This window comes from Drosophila miranda, chromosome 4, assembly GCF_003369915.1.
Source record: "Drosophila miranda strain MSH22 chromosome 4, D.miranda_PacBio2.1, whole genome shotgun sequence".
NCBI lineage: Eukaryota > Metazoa > Arthropoda > Insecta > Diptera > Drosophilidae > Drosophila > Drosophila miranda.
The window spans coordinates 6,958,901-6,967,210 of record NC_046677.1 but is presented as its reverse complement, the minus strand read 5'-3'; positions in this window follow the sequence as shown (position 1 = coordinate 6,967,210).

Here is an 8,310-nt window from a genome sequence, read left to right as displayed (position 1 = left end):
GTCTAAAAATAGGACCATAACAAACAAAAGAAATGGTTTTAAAATGGCAAAGATTAAGAACAAATGCAAATTTTAGAAAACTTCAAATATCCTGTGAAAGTTCGTACAATTATCTTTTCAATCCATCAACTTTTGTGGATCTTTTGAAAGTGCGCAGAGTCACCAAATCGCGATTTTTAATTTATGCAAAAGTTATATTGCAAACTCCAAATATTAAGAAGTGATCTCTCATTTTTGTCTCGTGCAAAGTACAAAATGTCAGTAGCACAGTGCTATCTGAAAGTGGCCAAACTCCATATCAAACAAATTCAGTTTATGAACAGGCTTATGTAGCCGTCTACTTTATTTCTTAAAGTAAATAAGTTATTAAATAAAATCGGTATTCATGAAAAGTAAAAGCATATGTATTTTTGAGATATTTTTAAAGTATTTTCTTTTACAACTTTAGCATTACAGCGATAATTATAATACTAGATCGTTTTTACGAATACGAATGTTGTAAAGATCACTTATTTAGCATATTATTCAGCATATTATATATTCAGACAAAATTAACTGCAAGCCTGATCCATTTGGAATTGTTTCACTGATAGAGTACTAAGGTACTGGCTTCTGCTGAATTAAATATTGACACGCACTCGCACTCGTACTCGTACGACTTGATATGGTTGGCGAGCTCCGTGGCACAGATGGCTGGGCCTAATTGGGTTTGAATACGGTTTGCTTTGTACAATTAGATTATTGACTGGCCCTAGACCTGTGCTCTGTAATTGAGTCCTGCTGTTTGTCTGGTTGTTGGCCAAGATATTGCATTAACTGAATTTAAGCAGCCATCAATGCATACAAATATATTTGATTGGATGCCCTTTTTGTTCATGAACAACATCAGTTGGGAAATGTGGTTCGGGAAAAACTGAAATTGCTTTTCAAGCTGCGATTTAATTTTGAGTTTGTTCGTTGCATCAAACACACAAATTTTGTTTGCGGCCACTTAGTGGCCCAAACTTTTACGTAATGGAAATTGTAGAAACATTTGGTTTTTGCAGCTTTTTTCCTCTGGTTTTGCGTTTTGTCTGGGTTGTTTAACATTTTGTTGTATTTTTATTTTATTGAAATTAATTAAAATTACTCGTGTGCATGTGGGGTTTTTGCGCGGCGTGTGAGAGCGGATAAACTAATTACGTTTTCATTTAAAAATAATTATAAGCTTTAAGTTTTATAAAAAAGCCTCTTCTCGGTTCTTTAATCGGCTTTACATGGCCGTTAAAAATAGAGAGCATTATTGGTGGTGGTCTACTGTTGGTTCAGTGAATTCCAACCTCCGAAGAAGAGTAAAAGCCTTAAACATTTACCTTTTTGGCTTTTATTTATGTTTAAAAATATCTGTAAAGTCCCTATAATTTTGTTCTGTCTGTTTTTGACTTAGGTAAGTACATATGTTTTAGATATTTAAATATTTTCCCCAAGCACTCAAAATCATCATCGGATGCCTGGTGCAATGGGCAGGCCAATTCCCCAACGACTTTCACGCCCTCCCAGTCAGTCTCTCTGCTCAGCAAACACATTCGCCAAATACACCAAAATCTGCACAACATCGGATACATTTATCAATAAATATTGAAATACTTATGCAGCTCGGCAAATATTTCATGAACCTGCTGGTCGTCGCCTCTCCCTGGTGTAGCAATGCAGCATATTTTTCATTTCAACACGAGCAAAATTGCATTTTTAAATATATCGAAGAGAGCAGGAGAGAGGCAATAGGAAACCATTTGGAGTAATAAATAAAAAGAAATAATAAATATGCTGCACCAAAAACTAACAAATGCACAGAGCGAAGCAAACAGACAAAACAACGGGTAGAAAATATTTGAAAAAGCTTTTTAGTGTTATTGATAGTTCAGCTTCGCTCTCCTCAACGCATTTGCCATGGCACGGGGGGACAGGACCAACTGGAACAGCATTTTGTGTCATTCGTTGCTGTTTCGCTTTCCGTTTTGCATTTTGTATTTGTTTTGTTTCAGGGTTTTCCCTCTTTTTTTGTGTCTTGAATCTGTTGCAGATCCGCTGCTGCTGGGAAGAAGCGCTTCCGGTTATTTAAATTCTAACAAATACAAATTGCTGGGTGTTTGCTGCTCAGTTAGGACACACTACACTCAACAGTTGTTTGAGACCATTCCCGTTGTTGGCCATGGGTTTTCACATGCTTTTGTCCCCCTTACCATTGTTGCCTCCATCGGTCTCCGAAATATTTTGCATATCTGGGTCATATTTCGAATGTTGGTAGAAGAGAACAAGACTGCGACGAAGCTTTGCGGATGACCTTCCAAAGGTGCTCAAAGAATTAAGTCTATACTAGGCACATATATAATTGTAGCTGATATAATATAGCGAGCATCTTGCAGTGTTATTCAGAAAAACAGTGCAAAAATCTTTAAAAACAAATCATAAATCCCAACGTGGCTTGTTTTATCTTTGCAGGATATCCTCTTAACGGCTTTACCCTTTCAGACATTTGTTCCGACCAAGTCCAACCAAGCATTTTCCTGACCATTGTCCAGAGTGGTGGATGCACTTTAGGTACTAGTACTAGTATATCGGAGCATCCCAGCGATCTCTCTTCGATGAGTGCATGGTTTCGTGAATTCTGTTCGATGCTAGCGAATATTTTATCGCTCGGTTTACCGTGCTCTTCATGGTATTGTGTATTTATTTGTGTGATTTTGGTTTTGTATTTGCTCTTTGTTGGTGCATTGTTTTGTCCACATTGTGTGCAGTACGCCATTGTTTTTCTCAACAGCGCGTGGCATGTTGTTTGTGGACAGCTGCCACAGGAATTGTACATTCATTGGATGGCAATATGATGACATTCTCCGTTTTGTGTGGACACGCAAATACGCTTAGAGCTCGTCACAATATACATAGAGTTCTGTTGAAGGTTTGTCAAAGTACATATTCAATTATTCATAGTAATTTTTCACTATTGGCAGGAATAGTTCAATAATAATATTTTTTGCTGTTTTGCTAGAAATTGTTGCAAACATTTGAAAAGACTACATGGACTGTATCTTAGTTTGGCTACAACCCAAAGACTGCTGTAGTTCGTGAGGAGCCTTTGACCCACATGGTAAACTTGGTGACTGAGCAGCTAGCCTCATGTGCTCACTGCCTCCCACTTGGGCACATTATTGTATCTACTCAGTCAGTCAAGTGTTGTCGTTGCCACAGATTTTCATAATGTAAGCCCACGCACAAGAGCAGCGAAAAGAAACAACATATGTACATATGCCACAACAAGTGGCAAGAAGTTGCGGCGCAAAGCAGTGCGCGTTGCATACTTTAAGGCGCTTAAATGCTTACGCTGAGAGTCGCTGGCAGGGCCATAAATAAACTGGCATATGCGCCGTGAAGTATGCAACGGAAGCTCTAATGCAGTTAGATGATGACGACACTGCGCTGGGGTGGCCCAGTGGCACGGTGGCACGGTGGAGTGCTGCTTGAGTGTGTAACTTGCAGCGTTCTTCGCGTGTGGCAAGATAAATCTCAACAAGTTTTTATACGTTTCTTCCCGCTCTTCGCATTTTTCTTCACCCATATATTATTTTTTTCTGTATTCTTTTTGGCATAACAAAAGTTGACTACATAAGCCGTGCCGTGCAAGCCAGAGGAGAAGACTTGTTACGAAAAAAGAACCTCGAGGAAATGCGCCGAGAAGTATGCAGCATCTTATGTATTTTCTCTTTTGATGGCTCCCAGACACTTACTTTCTTTGATTAGAATCTGGCTGCTCTTTTCGCTTTTTATTCTGTTTTGTCTGTCGCTCTCGTTGCCGTTCTTAGGTCGGGCTCATTAAAGTCGGTGGCAAAGACATTAAGCATACGCCGTGGTGACCTATTTTAAAACGTGTTTTTCGCTTCCCCTTTGCTTTGTTTGGCGACATTTTCGCTACTATCGCTGACTGCCCGACCGCCTGCCTTCCTGCCTGCCTGTCTGCCTGGTCCTTTACCCCATTTACCCTGTTTGTTGCTCTGTATGCGCTTTGGGCCCTTTTATTTTGCCTTTCGGTCATGCTTTGCCTTTTTACGTGACAAGACGTGCGGGGCTGCCTGTTGTTTACGGGTATGTTCGAAAATGAATGCCACATTCCTCTCTTTGCCTCTCACTGGAAGTTTCCAATGAAAAAGAGAAAGACGTAACGGTTCTTTACTCTTAATATCTGGGACGAAGGGCTGGAACTAATATTGCTCACCTTTGACACGTGCTGACGAATCTTGAAATAGCTTAAAAATGGAGCTGTCACTGTGATTTCAAAGAAATTTAACACTTTTAATTAATTTTATAGTCCTGAAATAATATAAACTCAACTTTAAAAGCCTTTAATTCAAATTTTTAAAACTTTAAGATAAAAAAAACATTGTCCGGCTGTCATCTGAAGAGCACTTAAAGGATTAAAGCCAACACATTATTGGCCCTCGAAAGTGTGCGATTGTTTTTTGAAAAATATTTTGGAAAGTACGGCGTGATTTCCATACAAAAAATAGTAAAACAGTTGGCTTCAACAGCAGCTGTCGGGCCAATTCTTTGTTTTCAGACTGTACGAGCAGGACTCCAACCATGTGCACTTTCCTATAAAAAAGTCATGGGACAGGAGGCAGCGCTATAGGCCATGGGTCTATATGGTATATGCTTATGGGCATGCTTGGCTCACGAGATAATTGCCAAAAGTTGTAAAAAAAACTTTTGTGTTTTCTTTTTTTCCAAAATTTTTTCTGTTCTGTTGCTGGCCAAACATTTTTCAGCTAGTCAAAAAGTTGGACCGTTGGGTCAAGCTGTGTCCGTGATCCACATCCCCATCCAAAAGGGAGCAGGGCGGGCGGAAATAGAAGTTAGCTAAACATTTTATTTTATCTAATTGAGTGTGTTTAAAGTTTAAAGTGTGCCAAAGTTTGTTGTGCTTTCCGAACTGCTTTTGATCGCTTCCAGAACCTACTCCAAATCTGGCCACAAACTGTTGCACACACACACACAAACGCAGTAACAGGCGAATCCACTTACTCCTTATAATGATTATCTTTCCAATGCCAGTTCTCACAGCTGCTGTGTGGCTGTGTGGCAGCTGTGGCACTTGCTGATGCTGTCGGTATTTCGGCTTACCCAACATTTTGATTGAGTTGGTCAAGTTTTTAATTTATTTTGCTCTTTGCGCGTCCGAGGCGGGAAATGAAAGCGACGCATGCAAATTCCAGCCACTTCGGTCAGGTCAATAACAACAAAAAACCAGCCCTGCAATGGTGACGGCCAAATAATAAAGTAACGCAAATGCCAATTTCCCGTCAATGCATCTCGTCAATTTCGCATGCAGAAGTCGTATACGCAATATCCACTCCCAGTCCCGCTGGATTCGCTGTGTGTCCGCGGTGTGCAAATATAAAAATGGGCATTCCAAATTTATTGTGTTGTTTGCCACACTCGACAGATGAAGGCCAAAAAAGGCAACACTCCACATGGGTCGATCAGTACTCGTGGCTATCGAAATATGAAAATTCATTCAGGCCGGAGAATATTGAATGGTCGAGTGCGCAATTTGTGGAAGTGGTGGAAATTTTATGAAATTACCAAATGTTATGCAGAGTCCGTGCCATCAAAAAACTATTTGAAACTATCAAAAATTCGTAGTATTTCTTTTTAATTAGGACTCTCTTTAAGATCAATGATTATCTTTCTTTTTCTGAGTGTGTTTTATTTTCGGGCTAAGATTTGAGGCATCTTTCAATAAATTATCATGCTTGTGTTCTCCCAGTTCAAGGGCCAAAAAATAATTATTTATCCAAAATATGAATTATGATACATTTTAGTTTTGTTAATATATTGCTAGTATTATAATTATTATTATTTTTTTCTTATTGTCTTTCTGTATTATTTTTATTTTTTTAGTTTTTTGTTTTTATTGGTAATTTAAGTTTTAATCTGATGGTCGTATGTATGCTCGTGTACTTTTATTTTTAAATTTCTTGTTTACTTTCACTATGGCTTTTCGCTTCAAGCTTTCGGAATATGGAAGTCTTTAATATGTGTTAAAAATATGTGAAAACCCGTTTTAAGTGGCGGAACTTATTTTATGCAAATTTGTAATTTAAATTCGTTGATTGACATGTGAGAATAAATGAAAGAAAAAATCCATATCCGCTTGATTATTGTTGTTGAAGTGTCCTGATGATTATGCTGCGGTTGGTAAAGTTAATTTAACAAATTGAACTGTCAATTGACGTGCTGATACATGCACGCGTTTGAGGTGAAATTCGTAAAAACTTTTGAAGGCACTCCATGTTGGGGCGATCATGTAAGCACACTCTTAGCAAGCTTAGCAAGTTTGGGGCCACAGCCTGACATTGATAACAATTAAACAAGTTTTGCATATGGTTTTAAGCTGAACTGTAATTAAAGCTTCCTGGCAAGTGCATAGCAAAAAGTAACAACAAAAACAAGCCAAAAACAGGAATGGGAACAGGAACAACAACCCGAACTGCAAGTGGTGGAAACTTTGCTTGGGAACTCATAACTTTTACTTTGAGATGGAGCCAAAGTGCAACAACAATAACCCCCAAAGAGTAAAACTTTTCTCCATTGAAATTCCCTCGAACCCGCACTCCACCCACACCCACACCCACTCTCTTTCCGTACTCTTTCTCCGAACTTATCTCTCTGGCGCTATATGCGTGTGGTGTTAATAATAAACCAAACCAAAAAAACCAAAACTTTTAACGAAAAGCAAATAAATTGCTTTTGCTTTTCGTATGCTGTTGTTGGTGTTGCAGCTGCAGCTGCAGCTGCGATTCTTATGCCAAAGTGTTAAGCGTGTTGGTTTTTGGTCTGGCATATGCATGTGCGTGCTGGATGCTTTGGGGAGTGTGGCAGTGGGGGAGACTGTACCGAGTTTTAAGAGCGCCAACAGCAAAAGTTTATGCTCTAATTTCCGAAAAGGAAAAATTAGCAAACTATTTGCACCATCGCCATATCATAAAGATGGCTGGCGAAAGAAATTGCAGTAGGACGTTGCCTGGGCTCATGTGTGTGTGGGTGTGTGTGTGTACAGTTGGTCACAAAAGTCACATAAATTTGAAATGACAGCAGCAGTTTTACAGTTTTTCGAGGTCGTGTGGCAATAAACTTTTAGTCCCTCTTTTTTTCCGGCTCCACAGCGACAGTTCCTCAAAGCGACGCACGATGACGGGCAAGCCAGAGGACGTACAGGGAGTAAGAGAGGGAGAAAGAGGGAGATCGAGATACGGACTCGTAAAATATGTTTATGTCTGTGTTGAGTCAGTGCCTGTGCTGCTGCTCCTCTCATAGGCCTGCCGAGCAGTAGCAGCAGCACTCAAAATTAGTCTGTTGGTCTATGCTATGAAACTATGCCATGGGGATTATTTTAGTTAAATTGCACGACTGCGATTTGGGCTTAGTGGGGGTGTATGTCTGCTTGTGTGTGTGTTGGAATGTGGAAATGGATGGCGAATGCTTCTTTAGAGCATTCACAGTGAAAATTCGATTTAAATGTTGCCTGAACCCAAAATTTTTCTAAAGCTGCTATGAGAACCAGCAAATTGATATTTTAAGTACTTTAGCTTATAAACCCAGAGAAACACGCAGGTTTTAATTTTGATGCCCTTAAATTTGCAAATATGACACTAATACGAAAATATATGATCTAGATATATTTTATTATTAAAAATACAAATATTTCGTATTTAAATTAAATTAATTAATATTTTCCACAAATTTAATTTGATAGTATTTTGATTTTAAATTGTTTAATATTTCGATAAAATATGTGCTGTATTAAAAAGTCCTAGCCCTCACTTGCATTTATCTATGAGTGGGATAACAGGGAGCAAATGGATCTGTTAGAATAATATCTTCATTTATTTTATCGCCGATGAAAATTAAATCTATTGCGCCCACGCATGCAAATCGGATAAACCAATCGTGAAACCGCGACACAAATCAAACCGGTAGAGGTGGCCGGGCTGGATGCACCATAAATGATTGCCACAAACAAAATATGTTTAAAATAAATAAAACAAAGTGCCAAAGCCGGGTACCGCACAACATGCGAAATGGTGGCTCTGCCACTCGTCCAGTATACGTACGAGTGAAATGCCAAATAAATTGTAATTAAATTGACAGACGACAGGGGAAAAAACGATTTCATTACCAATCTCCATCTCCAGTCACTCCTCTGAACCGTGCATATATTGCATTTTGTTGTATAAAACGATTTATTCGTTAATTATGGCAAACGAGCAGAATGAA